Source organism: Mustela lutreola, chromosome 3, assembly GCF_030435805.1.
Source record: "Mustela lutreola isolate mMusLut2 chromosome 3, mMusLut2.pri, whole genome shotgun sequence".
In the NCBI taxonomy this organism is placed as follows: domain Eukaryota; kingdom Metazoa; phylum Chordata; class Mammalia; order Carnivora; family Mustelidae; genus Mustela; species Mustela lutreola.
In genome coordinates this window covers 55,814,100-55,829,618 of record NC_081292.1, presented here as the reverse complement: position 1 = coordinate 55,829,618, position 15,519 = coordinate 55,814,100, and the positions used below count along the sequence as shown (strand labels likewise).

General features: G+C 36.3%; 1 protein-coding gene, 1 long non-coding RNA gene and 1 other non-coding gene across 4 annotated transcripts in view; 1 reads left to right on the top strand and 2 right to left on the bottom strand.

Moving 5' to 3' along the window:
* PKIA (cAMP-dependent protein kinase inhibitor alpha) overlaps positions 1 to 15,519 on the top strand; it is a 94,276-nt gene that overhangs the window by 28,104 nt on the left and 50,653 nt on the right. The window lies entirely within an intron of this gene.
* TRNAK-UUU (transfer RNA lysine (anticodon UUU)) lies at positions 828 to 900 on the bottom strand. Its single transcript has one exon. It is a non-coding gene; the product is annotated as a tRNA-Lys (tRNA).
* Positions 3,805 to 15,519, bottom strand: part of LOC131826684 (uncharacterized) — a 111,052-nt gene continuing 99,337 nt past the window's right edge. Inside the window, exon 4 of the long non-coding RNA XR_009351702.1 lies at positions 3,805 to 7,223. This is a non-coding gene — a long non-coding RNA (uncharacterized LOC131826684). The remainder of the gene's footprint in view (positions 7,224 to 15,519) is intronic.

Sequence of the window (15,519 nt, the reverse complement as noted above, 5' to 3'; positions counted from 1 at the left end):
TATTAACCTCGCCAATTTTTTTCTGGCAACTGAAGCGGAAGGAGGATTCCTTTCAGTTGTTACCTTTCTTGAAAGGGTTCATTCTAACCCAATTCAGCCTAAACTCAACATTTCTGCATTTCCTGTTTGAATTCATCTTCTATCTCCCTTTAACTTTCCAAATTCCTACTGATGGCAAATAGTTACCATTCTTAGTCACCATTGTTTTAAAAAAATATTTATTTATTTATTTGGTAGAGAGACACACAGGAGAGAGGGAACACAAGCAGAGGGAGTGACAGAGGGAGGAGCAGTCTCCCTGCTGAGCAGGGATTCCCAATGTGGGACTCAGCTCAGAATCCTGGGATCATGACCTGAGCCTAAGGCAGATGCTTAACCACTGAGACACCCAGGCACCTCCTTAGTCACCAGTTATTGAGAATTTAAATACATGCTAATAAATTTTTTCAGTATTCAATTCAAAGTATTGCCCACATTTTACCAATAAAAATAAAGAGACTTAGAGAAGATAAGTAATTTGTCAGAAAGCCAGTCTGCTCCTTACAGTTAGCAAGTGGGTAAGTCTAGGATTCAGGCACAAAGGGTTCAATCCCATGCTCTTGACCATGAAGTTTAACCCTCCTGAAAGAAGTGAACCCCTATTCAAGGGAAATGAGGGGCAGATGCTGGCTCCCTTTATAGAACAGCTGCCAGAGGGGAAAGTTCAATGGAAATGTATTCCCACTGAACTTCTCTGTTCAATGAACATGTTCATTCCATTGCATTAAACAGTAACACATCCTTGTTAAACATAATCACTCTTTTTTTTTTTTTTAAAGTAAGCTCTATGCCCAACATGGGGCTTGAACCCATGACCCTGAGATTAAAAGTCACATGCTCTACCTACTGAACCAGCCAGGTACCCCAAACATAATTTCCTTTTGATTCAAACTTTGTAATTACTTCAGAAACTTCAGTGAATAATTTACAAAATATAAAATACTTTTTGTCTTTAACTTTCAGGGCTTTTAAAGAAAAGGATAATACTGCTTTCTTTTAAATGGGTAGATAATTTTGTCATTTTCTCTACGTATTTTAATGTGAACGTCTATTAAAGTATTGCAAATTACCAACTGTATTATACTTTACATATGTAAATATATACACACGCTTGCACACACACACACACACACACACACATACCACTTTCCTCAACATTAACTTAATCTGAAATATAGTTCATATGTTTTCCTGGTTAGTCCAGATTTATTCAAATGATAAATGACAAAGACATGTTTTAACACTAGTTTTTGCTAACTCTAACTTCTATGTTCATCTTGAATAAACTAAGTTTTATTTATTAATATTTCTGACCTCTTCAGTCCTATTGAAATTTGGATTTTTCAAATGATTCCCCTACTATTTTCAACAGAAATTTAGCTTTCTCTTTCTCTAGTACAAGAAAGCCAGTCTGCTCCTTACATTTATGCCACTTTCTGATTATTATTCTACCTTCTCTGTCCTCCCCTAATTTGAATTTAATGTTAGGAAGTAATGTTGGCCCTCTCCTGTTCAAGTCACTGCTGTATTCTCAGTAACAGTGACCACTTGCCTTCCTGAATGAGGTCAACTACAGCTCACTAAGCCCCTTATCATTTTTATAGTTTCATCATCTCTCTTTATCTATGCCATGACCTCATTTTTCACCCATATCTCAAAATTCAAACTTCGGGGACTCCAGAGGAACAATAATCAGGGATCTAATGAACTTGAGATAACCAGAAGTTCAAATATTGTAAGCATTAGTAATATAAAAGTCCAACACCTATCTGTTCTGCAAGTTAATATGTGACTAATATTAAAATTTGTAGCCTGCTTTTTTCTGAAATGTTTTATATCCCTATTATACACCAGGCACTGATTTCCTTGTTTCATTCTTTTCCCAATTAGTGAAAATTAAAAAAAAAATAAAATTTGTTTTCCAATCACTGAATGACAACTTAGGTTTAAAAAAATGCTGTGGTATATGTTGTTAAAAAACAAAATACAACTGAGCAAATTTGAAGATCTAATTGGCTTTATTCAACAAGCCATGAATCAGGCAGCATCCCAACTAGCAAATAGAAGGGAACTCCAAGAGTTGCTGGAAAGGAAAGATTTTTAAAGGCAGAAAGGGGTAGAACAGGGAAATCATTATCAAAAGAAAAGATTATTTCAGGCAAGGTCACATCCTTTGGGGGAAGGCAGGGTGGATTACCTCACTAGTGCTGACTGGGAAATTTCAGACTGACTGGTTAGGATTATATTCTTAGGAGAGGTTGAAACTGCAGTTAGGTTAGGTAGATATTAAGTCTTGGTTTACTGATACATGGCTTAGCCCAAGTGACTCTATTTTGGGTTGTTGTTTCTTTTTCAGCAGTACCAGATACCAAGTTGTCCCTCCTTCCCATTCTTAGTTTTGTGATCCCCACTCATACCATTATCTTTTAAATTCTGTTACTTTTCACCTTGGCCCTTATGATAGTCTCTGTCTACTTACTTATCATTTCTTCCCCATCTGTTAATCTTCTAAAATACAGTAATAACAGTTGTGAGGAATGGTGCATAATTAGGTGGCTGCTTACTTCCCTTAAGGGCACATCAAAGATGCAGAATGTTGGAGAGGGGTCCCTCACCACCTGCTGATTAAAAGGTCTCAGAACCTAGAATTTCTACATTCAGAATGGGAGACCCAGCACAGAAATGGGATGAGAAAGTGCCATTGAAGGGCTTATGAACATTTCATTGACTTTTCAGGAAATGTACACATTTACATGTGCACAGAATTTTCAGTGTGATGTCAATGAGATTCTCAGAATCTCTTGAATACTGTGTCTTGAATACAGGGGAAGGAACTCTTATTCCAGAAATTCAGAAATTTACTTTTGAATAATATAACACAAGTCTTCCAATACAAATCTGAGAGCTTGTATACTTAGACCAAATTGTTTATATCCCTTATAGTAGTGTTTCTGCCAAACTGCCCCATCTGCTTTTGGCTTACATAATAGACAACAGCAAGAATTTCTTTTCTATCTATTTGTAAAGGTCCTCTTTCATCCTTTATACATAGACTATACAAATGTACACAATGTCTTATGTATTATTTCATAGGTTAACAGATGCTTGGAGCCCAGTATTAAGTTCCATGAACTCTACACTAACAATTATTTATAAAGAATAAACTAATTCTTTGGAAACCAGACTCTATATATTTCTCACATTCCCTGTTTCCCAGTTATTCCCTCTCACCATTTCATAAATTCTTTTGATATTTCTTCTGTATCATTTGTACTAGAGTGAAAAGAACAAGATGTTTTTGTTTTGTCTATACCTTCACAGAAGTGTTACGGTATAGGCCTAGAAGCTTGCGTGTGAGATGCCAGTGATGATCAAACTGAGAGAATCTCTTAATGGATGTAGTTTTCCTCCTTCAGTTACCTGGAGATTGTTTTCCAGTGCTAAAACCAGAACATTCTGAATATAGCTTTAGTTAAGAGAGCCATTTTTAACTTCCATTATAATTTTGTTATTCATTAATCTGTCAATGGACATCTGGGCTTTTTCCATAGTTGGTTATTGTGGACATTGCTGCTGTAAATATTGGGGTGCAGGTACTTGTTTGAATCACTATGTTTGTATCCTTTGGATAAATCCCAAGTAGTGCAATTGCTGGGTTGTAGGGTAGTTCTACTTGTATCTTTTTGAGGAACCTCCATATTGTTTTCCAGAGTGGCTGCACCAGTTTGCATTCCCACCAACAGTGTAAGAGGGTTCCCTTTTCCAGCATCTGTTGTTTCCTTAGTTATTTTTTTAGGCTATTCTTACTGGTATAAGGTGGTATCTCTTTGTGGTTTTGATTTGTATTTCCTTGATGCCGAGTGATACTGAGCATTTTTTTTCATGTGTCTGTTAGCCATTTGGATGTCTTCTTTGGAGAAATGTCTGTTCATGTCTTCTGCCCATTTGTTGATGGGATTCTTTGTTTTTTGGGTGCTGAGTTTGATAAGTTCCTTATAGATTTTAGGTACTAACCCTTTATCTGATACATCATTTATGAATATCTTCTCCCATCCCATAGGTTGCCTTTTAGTTTTGTTGATTGTTTCCTTTGCTGTGCAAATGCTTTTTATCCTGATGAAGTACCAATAGTTCATGTTGCTTTTGCTTCCTTTGCCTCTGGAGATATGTCTAAGCAAGAAGTTGCTGTGGTTGAGGTCAAAGAGATTGCTGCCTATGTTCTCTTCTAGGATTTTGATGGATACCTGCCTCACATTTAGGTTTTTCATCCATTTTGAGTTTATCTTTGTGTATGGTATAAGAAAGCTGTCCAGTTTCATTCTCCTGCATGTGGCTGTCCAATTTTCCCAATACTATTTGTTGAAGAAACTGTCTTTTTCCACTGGATATTCGTTCCTGCTTTGTTGAATATTAGTTGACCAAAGAGTTGAAGGGTTCTTTGGGTTCTCTATTCTGTTCCATTGTTCTGTGTGTCTGTCTTTGTGCCAGTACCATTCTGTCCTGATGATTATAATGCTTTGTAATACAGCTTGAAGTCTGAAATTGTGATCCCTCCAGACTTGGTTTTCTTTTTCTTTTTTCCTTTTCTTTTCTTTTTTAAAGATTTTGTTTATTTAATGGGGGGGGGGCATGAGCACATGAACAGGGGTGGGTGGGGAGGGGCAGAGGGAGAGGGAGAAGCAGACTCCCATCTGAGCAGGGAGCCCCAAGCGGGGCTTGATCCCAGGATCCTGACATCATGATCTGAGCTGAAGGCAGACATTTAACTGACTGAGCCACCAAGGTTCCCCTTTTGTTTTCTTTTTCAGCATTACTTCGGCTATTCAGGGTCTTTTCTGGTTCCATGCAAATTTTAGAATTGTTTGTTCCAGCTCTTTGAAAAAATGCTGTTGGTATTTTGATAGAGATTGCATTGAATGTGTAGAGTGCTTTGGGTAGCATAGGCATTAACAGTATTTGCTCTTCCAGTCCATGAGCATGGAATATTTTTCCATTTCTTCATGTCATCCTTAATTTCTTTCATGAGTATTCTGTAGTTTTCTGAGTACAGATTCTTTGCTTCTTTGGTTGGATTTATTCCTAGGTATGTTATGGTTGTGGGTACAATTGTAAATGGGATCAATTCCTTGATTTCTCTTTCTGCTACTTCATTCTTACTGTATAGAAATGCAACGAGCTTCTGTACATTGATTTTTATATCCTTCGATTTTGCTAAATTACCTTAGTGGTTCTAGCAATTTTTTGGTGGAGTCTTTCAGGTTTTCTACATGTTATCTGTGAAGAGTGAAAGTTTGACTTCTTTGCTGATTTGGATGCCTTTTAATTCTTTTTGTTGTCTGATTGCTGAGGCTAGGACTTCAGTATTATATTGAACACAGTGGTGAGAATGGACATCCCTGTCGTGTTCTTGACCTAAGGGGAAAAGCTCTCAGCTGAGAGCTGATATTTGCTTTGGGTCTTTCATAAATGACTTACGATATTGAGGTATGTTCCCTCTATCCCTATATTGTGGAGGGCTTGTTCGCTTGTTTGTTTGTTTGTTTTTTATCAAGAAAGAATCCTGTATTTTGTCAAATGCTTTTTCTGCATCTATTGAGAGAACCATTGTTCTTATTCTTTCTTAATGTGGTGCATCATGTAAATTGATTTGCAGATGTTGAATCACCCCTGCAACCCAGAAATAAATCCCACTTGGTCATAGTGAATAATTCTTTTAAGGTATAGTTGGACCCTATCAGATAATACATTGGTGAGAATTTTTGCATGCATGTTCATTAGGGATATTGCTCTATAATTCTTTTTAGTGGGGTCTTTGTCTGGTTTTGGGACAAGGTAATGTTGGCCTCATAGAATGACTGTGGAAGTTTTCCTCCCATTTATATCTTTTGCCAACAGTTTCAGAAGAATAGGTGTTAATTCTTTTTTAAATGTTTGGTAGAATTCCCCTGAGAAGTCATCCAGCCCTGGATTCTTGTTTATTGGGAGATTTTTGATTACTGATTCAATTTCTTTGCTGATTATAGGTCTGTTCAGGTCTTCTATTTCTTCTCACTGCAGTTTTGGTAGTTTATATGTACAAATGCTTTTTTAAAAATTCAGCATTTAATAATTCTATTGTTTCCCAGTCCTAGTCTCTGGAGGAAACTTTTGGGGCTATCTTTTGGACTCTTAGAAGATGGTACCTAGCAAGCAGAACCAGGTTACTTTGGATAAGAACTAAAGAACATGAATTGTGAGCTAAGCTAGAAATGCTATTGTCATAGCAACCTCCAAAGATTTCAGAGAAAAGGGATGGCTTGGATTTTTTTTTTTTTAACGGAGATGACTAACTGACTAAGGTCTTTTTTTTTTTTTTTTAAGATTTATTTATTTATTTGACAGAGAGAGACACTGTGAGAGAGGGAACACAAGCAGGGGGAGTCGGAGAGGGAGAGGCAAACTTCCCGGTGAGCTGGGAGCCAGATGTGGGGCTTGATCCCAGGATCCTGGGATCATGACCTGAGCCGAAGGTGGACACTCAAAAACTGAGCCACCCAGGCACCCCCGCAAGATCCTTTTTGAAATAGTTCTGATATAGTAAGATACAATAAGTTTGAAAATGAGTTTTACTCAAAAATTGTGATAAACTGTCATAACCTTAAGATCAAAAGTGAGAATCCTTAGTTTAGGCTTAGCACATTTTGTGTACTGATTATGTTTTAGTGATATAATGCTGATGTGATGCCAGTCTGTCTTCCCTGAATATAATAATTTATTTTATAATAAAATATTAATAATAATATAGTTCTGTAATGATAATAATGGTTGATCTTAATTTAAAAGCTTCATTCTTTTTGTCAAGAGAGATTTAAAATATTTTTCTGATTCTTTTTTTTTTTTTAAAGATTCCATTTATTTATTTGACAGACAAAGATCACAAGTAAGCAGAGAGGCAGGCAGAGAGAGGGGGAAGCAGGCTCCCCGCCAAGCAGAGAGCCCGATGTGGGGCTCGATGTGTTTTCAGTGTTCTTCTGTGACAGTGTAAATAACCTCCTGGAAACAGAGGCCTATGGAAATACTGTCACCATCAATAGAAATTGTTATAACTTCTTCCTTGGAAAGGGTGTATTCCATCAGTCTCATTGCTTCACTTGTTAAGCTGAATTGCCATCCTAAGTGACAGATTTTTTCCACGACCAAGCTTCCTGCAAGGAATTATATATTTAATCCCATTCTGTTTGGGTTTAGATCAAGAATACCCCTTAGATTACTTTATGAAAACTATTTTACTGTAGTTTACAAAAGCTGGCCAGCCTACTGGCCATGTGGTGTTTTGACTGTTTCCTGAATAGCTAATGAAACCCATGGCTTTGTATTGCACTAATGTACCAAAACTGCTCATTTTTTGATAATGCTAAAACCATGAGGGCTACTTGACTTCACTTGGAAAATCTGTCTCTCTTATGGCACCATTCCAGTGGTGATAACTTTGGCATCTTGCACAAGTAAGTACCCTAGATATAGGGCCATATAATTAAGGAGGAAAAGATAGTCAGTAATTACATTAAAGAGGATAATTTTTTTTTCAGTTGAGGTAAACTTATATAAATCTGGGTTTATAATAAATAGCAATATACCCCGAGTATCATATTTCTCATACCACATACAAAATGTTGAATCTAGTTTTCTATGTAATATTAAAAAAAACACATATACACAGTTAAATCACCTATTATCTTAAAATAAGGGACTGTGTGGCAGCATCAGGAAGCATTATTAAGTGAGCCAAAATTAACAAGGTGTGGGGCTGAGTTTGAAACCTGTGCAGTTTAGACCTCATCACTGAAACTGGCACCAGATTGTCTTTAGAACTAATACCTGTTCACTCAGTTCCCAAACCAATTAAATATATACCATAAATATTTTGATTCTTCTAACCCATTTAGTGTGTTTTCTGAAACCACTGGTAAACTAACCTTTTTGACCATCTACTGAGGAGAGAGGTCATGTTATAAATAAATGGAAGTACTGATTCTATTTCCATCTTTCAGTACTTGACCACAAAATTAAACCTCAGATTTTTAAAAGACTTTTATTTATTTATTTATTTATATGACAGAGAGAGAGATCATAAGTAGGTGGGGCGGGGGGGGGCAGGGAAGCAGGCTCCCTACTGAGCAGAGAGCCCGATGTGGGGCTCAATCCCAGGACCCTGAGATCATGACCTGAACCGAAGGCAGAGGCTTAACCCACTGAGCCACCCAGGTGCCCCTAAACCTCAGATTTCTAAAGAAGTATTTAGTTATTATGACAATGTATGAATGGGATCTGTCCACTCATTCATTCAGCACTTACTTCGTGAGCTGCTACTTGATATAAAATTGCTAGTGAGTTAAAAAAAAATGTTTGAGGAGCTTCCTGTTCAGTTAGTCATGCAGCTCATCATCACTCGTACTGATGTTTTGAATCAGGAAAAAAAAAAGAGCTAAACCAGTATTCTTAAGTTTTTCACCCAAGTGGCCATCAGGAGCGTAGAAGGGAAGACTTTAGTCACTGAAGAATATGTGACTTCTTTATAGTAAATTAATATGTATCTTAATCATCTACATTTCAATTGAGGAAAAATTAATCTAACAAATCTTTCCATAGAACCCCTACTGCTTTGACTCAGATAAAACTTGCTGCTAATTTGAGGCTTTCTAAAATTAAAGTCATAAGATAAGTTGAGTAATTAATCACCTTGAAATTTAGGAAAGTGACTGACGTGGACTAGCTAAGATGTTGTTTGCACCAATTTGATTTATATAATCTTGCCCTAGTCACTTTTTAAAAAATCAGCCAGAAAATTAAAAAAAAAAAATTCTACCTTCAAATATTATTAAACGTCCTGATGAAGTTTTCCAGATTAATCTGAATGGATTTATAAAATTTGATAAAATTTATAAAATTTGATTCCAGATTAATCTGAATGGATTTATAAAATTTGATAAAAGGGGAACATCTAAATTTAATTTATTTGACTTACTAAACAGCAACATATTTTGTCCAATTTACTTAACTTCAGAATTTTCATTTAAACCAGGAGAAGCACTTTTATTGGCCTATTTTCTTTTCTAACATTCTAATACTAAATTGTTGTTAAATATTTTCATAAAATTATTAATAAAATGTTTTCATACCCAATCTGGAGGTACCTGGGTCTCTCAGTGGTTAAATGGCAACTCTTGGTTTTAGCTCAGATCATGATCTCCCTGTTGTGGGATGCAGCCCTTTGCTGGGCTTTGCACTCAGCATAGAGTCTGCTTGAGATTCTCCCTCTCCCTCCAGCTGACGCTATCTCTTTCTATCTCAAATAAAAAATTTTAAAAAAAGAAAAAAGACACAACCTGAGCTTGCTAAGTGGTATAAAATTAATAAAATTACTAAAAACTGTACCTCACTGGAATCTAGTGTGTTACAGGATTTTTTTTGTACACTTAGCTCTTCAATTGATTTGTTTTGGATTCTGGGTAAGTATTTGGTACCTTGGTTAAGTGAGCTTGTGAAGAAATTTTGATCTATACATCCACTTCACATCGAGCTAATGGCTATGTTCACCAGTATTTTGTGGAAAGAATAGGTTACAGAGTGAAGAATGCTGGGTTTCCTTAAGAGCAATGCACTGTAATGCGTACATAAAGACTAAGCAATTACCAGGGAGAAATGGGCCCGTTAACAAAGGCCAAATATATGCAACTCTCTTCTTTTGCTGAAAATCTGTCCTAGTTTCCTGCCATTGTGTATTAAAATAATATTGCATTTTCCACTAATGTTACTATTATAATTCATGGGATACGTTTCCTACCAAAGACACTGCATCCACAATATATTATAAAAGCAAAGGTATGATTATAAGATATCATATTCAACTCATTAAAGTAATAGAAGTCCCATGTATTTGAAAAGGATATACTTATGGGTGTTTGTGTGAGTTACATTACTGGCATCTTTTTAAAAAAAACTGTCCAGTGAGGGGCTGGCTCACTCAGTTAAGCAACTGACTCTTGGTTTCAGCTTAGGTCATGTCTCAGAGTCATGAGATTGAGCCCTGTGTTGGGCAGGGTCCACTAGGGACTATCTTTCTCACTTCCTCTGCCACTTCCCCCTGCTCACTCTCTTTCTTTTTCAAATAAATAAATAAATCTTAAAAAAAAACAAAAAACAAAAAACTGTCCAAGAAAGTTTGGAGTAATGAATTTTCACATAGCATGAGGAGGTAATCAGAATCATTCTCCCATATTTCTTTAATTCTGAGGTACCATATGTTGTATAATATGCCCTTAAATTAGTAACACTTTTTTTTGGAAATAGAAAAAGCTGTTATAGCAAGTATGCACATTAGGAAAAAAAATTCGGTTTTTATAATGATAAAATGTTATCAAAATGCAGTAAATATTTTTATTTACTTTAAAATTAAATTTAAATTTAAGCTTAAATTCTACAGCAATTGTTAGAAGTTTTTATTACATAGTCTTTGTTGAAGATAATTTATAATTTACTATGATTGATTTAGAAATTTCCATCCATTTTAAAATTCAGAACTTTGGTTAAAACCATCAATTATCTGAAATTCTGTCTCAGTGTATGAGAGGTCAGTGCCTCAGTTGATCCTGTAGTGAGTTTCGTGGAGGGTACAGCAGGTAGAGTCCTTGCTGAGTAATTTAGTGATGGTGAATGATGAATTGCTCCCAAGTTTGCTCATGATTCTGATCCTTTGAAATCACTGAAATACCAAAAGAATGAGTATACAGCTACAAGGAAGAGTGAATATTTTAGCTTACTCACAGTCTCTTTGAAGCAAAGGGACATTTTGTGCCTAGGTGTAAAGAAATATATTTCTGGGAAAAAAATTCTCCTTACAGTTAGAGATAGTGAACTCGGGAGCTTCATTTATTGCTAGTGAGAGTTTGGAGCCCTCTGGATATTGATTGACATGATGGGCTTATTTTAATCAGCAGTTACAAAGATTGACTGTTAGACATCAATAAGTAGAATACTAAGTAAAAATCAGCTTTTCCTGCTTGTACAAAACTTAGACACATCCTATCAAGTGGCAGAATTAAATAGGCAAGGGAAAATTTATTCAAGACTACTGCAATAGGGGAGAGATTGGACTCAACTCTGCTGAAAAAAAAAAAAAGGCTGGAAAGTTTTTCAGTGCTGGGGTGAATTAGTGGAATAGTAACTGGAAGACTCCAAGTGGGGAGATTGGTCAGAGGCAATTATGTCACCAGTGGTTTCTAACTGGCACTTCTTTTTTTTTTTTTTTTTTTTTTTTTAAAGATTTTATCTATTTATTTGACAGTGAGAAATCACAGGTAGGCAGAGAGGCAGGCAGAGAGAGAGAGGGAAGCAGGCTCTCTGCTGAGCAGAGTGCCCGATGCGGGACTTGATCCCAGGACCCTGAGATCATGACCTGAGCCGAAGGCAGCGGCTTAACCCACTGAGCCACCCAGGTGCCCCTCTAACTGGCACTTCTTGAAGAAGACTCTTACCCATAGAGAATGGGGGTGCTATCTTTCTTGAATATGTTTCAAACATGGCTCCAAGGTCATTGAGAAAGATATTCCTTGGTTGTAAAACTATTAAAAGTTGGAAAAGATTTATATCTCAACAGGACAGAGAAAGAATTTACAGTTGCACTTTTTTTTTTTTTTTTTTTTTTTTTTTTTAAAGCAAATGCTTTAAGTAAGGAGAGGTTAGGGGCATGTAGTCAGGAAGAAACTGTCTAAAACTTAGTCACGCAGTGCCTGGGTTGCTCAGTCCTGAAGCGTCTGCCTTAGGTTCAAGTTATGATCCCAAGACCCTGGGACTGAGCTCTGCATGGGACTCCCTGCTCAGTGGGAAGCCTGCTTCTCTCTCTCCCGCTCTCCCTGCTTGTGTTCCCTCTCTTGCTGTCTCTCTGTCAAATAAATAAATAAAATCTTAAAAAATAAATAAAGTTTAGTCATGCTGAGAGGAATGTAAGGCTGGTTGGTTGACCTATACCTGGAATGCAGGTACAGATCTATTGCCAACTCTAGAGAAAAGCCTATAAGAACAGGAGGGTCTCCTAATCTCCCATTCTCCCTAATCTGATTTAATGCTTCACTCATGTGTTCTCTTAGGGGCATAGTCCTACCATTCCCAGAATTTATGAGGTCTGATTGCAATTTTTTTGTCTCTTTACTACAGTTGACACTAGACTATAAGCTTCATGAGGACAGGGATCCTGTTTACATTTCTAATCAAGGCCTACTGTAATGCTTCCCACTCTATAGTAGCTCAAATGATGCCTGCTAAAATAAACTGAATTCTGAAAAATTTAGAAAAAAGTAGCTGAGCTGGGAAGTAAGAATGTGGGAATTAAAAATGAATTGTGAGTCTTCAGTTTGGTAATGAATATGATCAGAGACCATGTATGTATTCCTAGAAGGTATGAACTATACTAGTAAATCTTAGAAAACTGAAAGTGGGCCACGCACTGTGAAGATAATAATAATAAAAGGAACTCACATTGAATGTTCTCTACCTTCAGCTAGCATATCAGATTTAGTTTAAAGTTTTAGAAGGGCAAATAATCAACACTTTAAACTTTGTATATCAGATCATACCCCTAAGAAGGGATCACCTCCAAAATAGAAATAGAATGCATACAGTATCAGGTGTATCTTTTTTAAAAATTTTTATTTATTTATTTGACAGAGAGATCACAAGTAGGCAGAGAGGTAGGCAGAGAGAGAGAGAAAGAGAGAGAGGAGGAAGCAGGCTTCCTGCTGAGCAGAGAGCCCGATACGGGACTCTATCCCAGGAGCCTGAGATCATGACTTGAGCTGAAGGCAGAGGCTTAACCTACTGAACCACCCAGGTGCCCTCAGGTGTATCTTTAAATGCTAGAGACAAGGAAGGTTATAAAGAAAATAGATGATGTTTGGGGTGCCTTCCAAACTTGTGAAGGTAGTGTCAGCACAGGAGACTGTCTCTTGGCAGCACTGTCAGCTCTGCATTATTGGTTTGGCATTAGTGGGGCTCGTCTCTTATATTTAGGACATTCTTTATGATTCTTTAGTAACAAAATGTCTTTGTTTCTTTGATTCTATTATCACTGAAAAGGATTATTTAAAGGAACCACTTTTTTTGTTTTTTTCTGATATACACTGGGAGTGTTATATATTAATTCTCACTATGTGCTAGAGATGTGCTGGTAGTCCCCTTATATCTCCCTATTATCCGGACAGGAAATATTAAGGCTACTGATGCCTGTCCCATCTGGATATTTCTGAACTGAAGAGGGAGGTCTGGGACAAAAGCAAACAAGTGAAGAGAATTTAATTAACAGTTCAGTTTGATATGAAAGCCTGATAAAATTCAATTACCCATGTAAGTCTTAAGTGGAACTTATTTTTCAAAATAATATGGATTTATATTTTTTCTAGAATTTGGAGTAAAAGAAAAACAATAATTTAATCTAGTCAATAAAAGGAACATTTTCTTTATGTTTCTTTGAAATCCTTTGGTAAATCCCTTAACTTGTCATCTCACTGGTTTTACCCTTTCTAGAAAATAAAAGCATACTGAGAGGAAGTAAGATCTAATGCTTTTTCAGTGTACTGTGGGCATTCTTCCAAGTCTTCTGTAAAACACTATTCTATCACTTATATTCCTATAGAACTATGAGTTGCAATGAAGAACCCTCTTACATAGCTTCTTATACAAAAGCCTCTTAGACAAAAATATCAGGATATTCTTAAAGAAACTATATACAAATGGGCATATTAAAAAAATTATTAGTAATCATCATGGTCCAATAAGAATGCAAGGTTGCTCAACAACAAAATCAGGCAAACTTAACAAGAAAATGCATGGAAACAATGGTGAAAAGTGATTGAAACCTTAAAAAGGCAAAATCTTTGAACTAAATTTTTGTAAAAAGATAACACATCATGAGGAGAATGAGTTGTTTATTTATTTAAAGATTTTATTTATTTATTTGACAGAGAGAGACACAGAGAGAGAAGGAATTCAAGCTGGGGGAGTGGGAGAAGGAAAAGCAGGCTTCCCGAGGAACAAGGACCCCAATCCCAGGACCCTGGGATCATGACCTGAGCCAAAGGCAGATGCTTAACAACTGAGCCACCCAGGTGCCCCTTATTTCTATTTTAAAGATTTTATTTTTATTTATTTGACAGAGAGAGAGATCACAAGTAGGCAGAAAGGCAGGCAGAGAGAGAGAGTAGGCTCCCCACTGAGCAGAGAGCCCAATACGGGGCTCGATCCCAGGACCCCTGAGATCATGACATGAGCTGATGGCAGAGGCCTAATCCACTGAGTCACCTAGGTGCGCCAAGAATGAGTTTTTTAATCTAAGAATTGTTTTCTGATATTGGTGCGTCATTATTTCAAGGCTACACACCAACTACTTTCTGTAAAGTAGATAGACCAATAGTACTTCTAGTCTTCACATAATTTAGGATACTTAAAAATGTTTTTTTATCAGGGTTAGCTTGAAAATACACAAATACATAATTAATGGACCACACCCATTAATTATCATTAAAACTGTAGAGTTATAAAATAATTAGAGTTACAAAAATAAACACTGCAAGTATATTGTTTAAACTACAAGTGTTCTATTTTTATGTCATCATATATAACCAGACAATAAAAAACTCAAAAATTATATTCTTATCTTTGAAATTTGAACATACCACACACAGGCAAACATACATTGTCTAATTCTCATTTCCAGGTTTTTTTTTTTTTTTAAAGAACCCAAAAAGCATTGTCTCTTTGGGAATATTAGATTGACTAATTTTTGACTGGTTTGACTGACTGGGCTAATTTTATACTATACTACCTGTAAAATTACTGACTTGCTTCTGCTAGAAACAATAAAAATAAATATGGTACAAATGAGTTCTCTCAATGTAAATGCATAAACACTCAGCAAATTCAGTCACAGAATAAACTCAGGCCTCCTGAATGGAGAGGCAGAAAAACCCAACTCTGATCCTAGTCCTGTCCCTGCTTTCAACAAGTCACTTAACCATTGTAGACCTCATCTTCCTCCTCTATAAAAGGAGACCTCCAAAATTCTTGCCAGGTCAAATACTCCTAACATCATGTCCATTAATTCTTCTCATGGAAGAAGTGGTTGTTTTATTGAATTGGTTATTTGGTTAGCAATCTTTATGAGAGTGTTAAAAGTAGCAGGCCTATCCATCAATACTATTCATGTGTCTAGCAGAAAAATTTCCTTACTGTTTTCCTTTTTGCTTTTTCTTTGTGTGTGATTATATGTTGCAGAGCTAATTTTTAGTTGTGGAAGCTTAAAGCATGCAGGGGCAGATGAAATAGCCACAGCCTTCTGTACCAAGCCATTCTGTTTTAAAACAACTGGATTTTTGCAGTCTTTAGAAGAGGGCTAGATGAGCACATCTGTTCACTTTTCTTAAGAAGTTTTATAACAACATCACCAAAAGG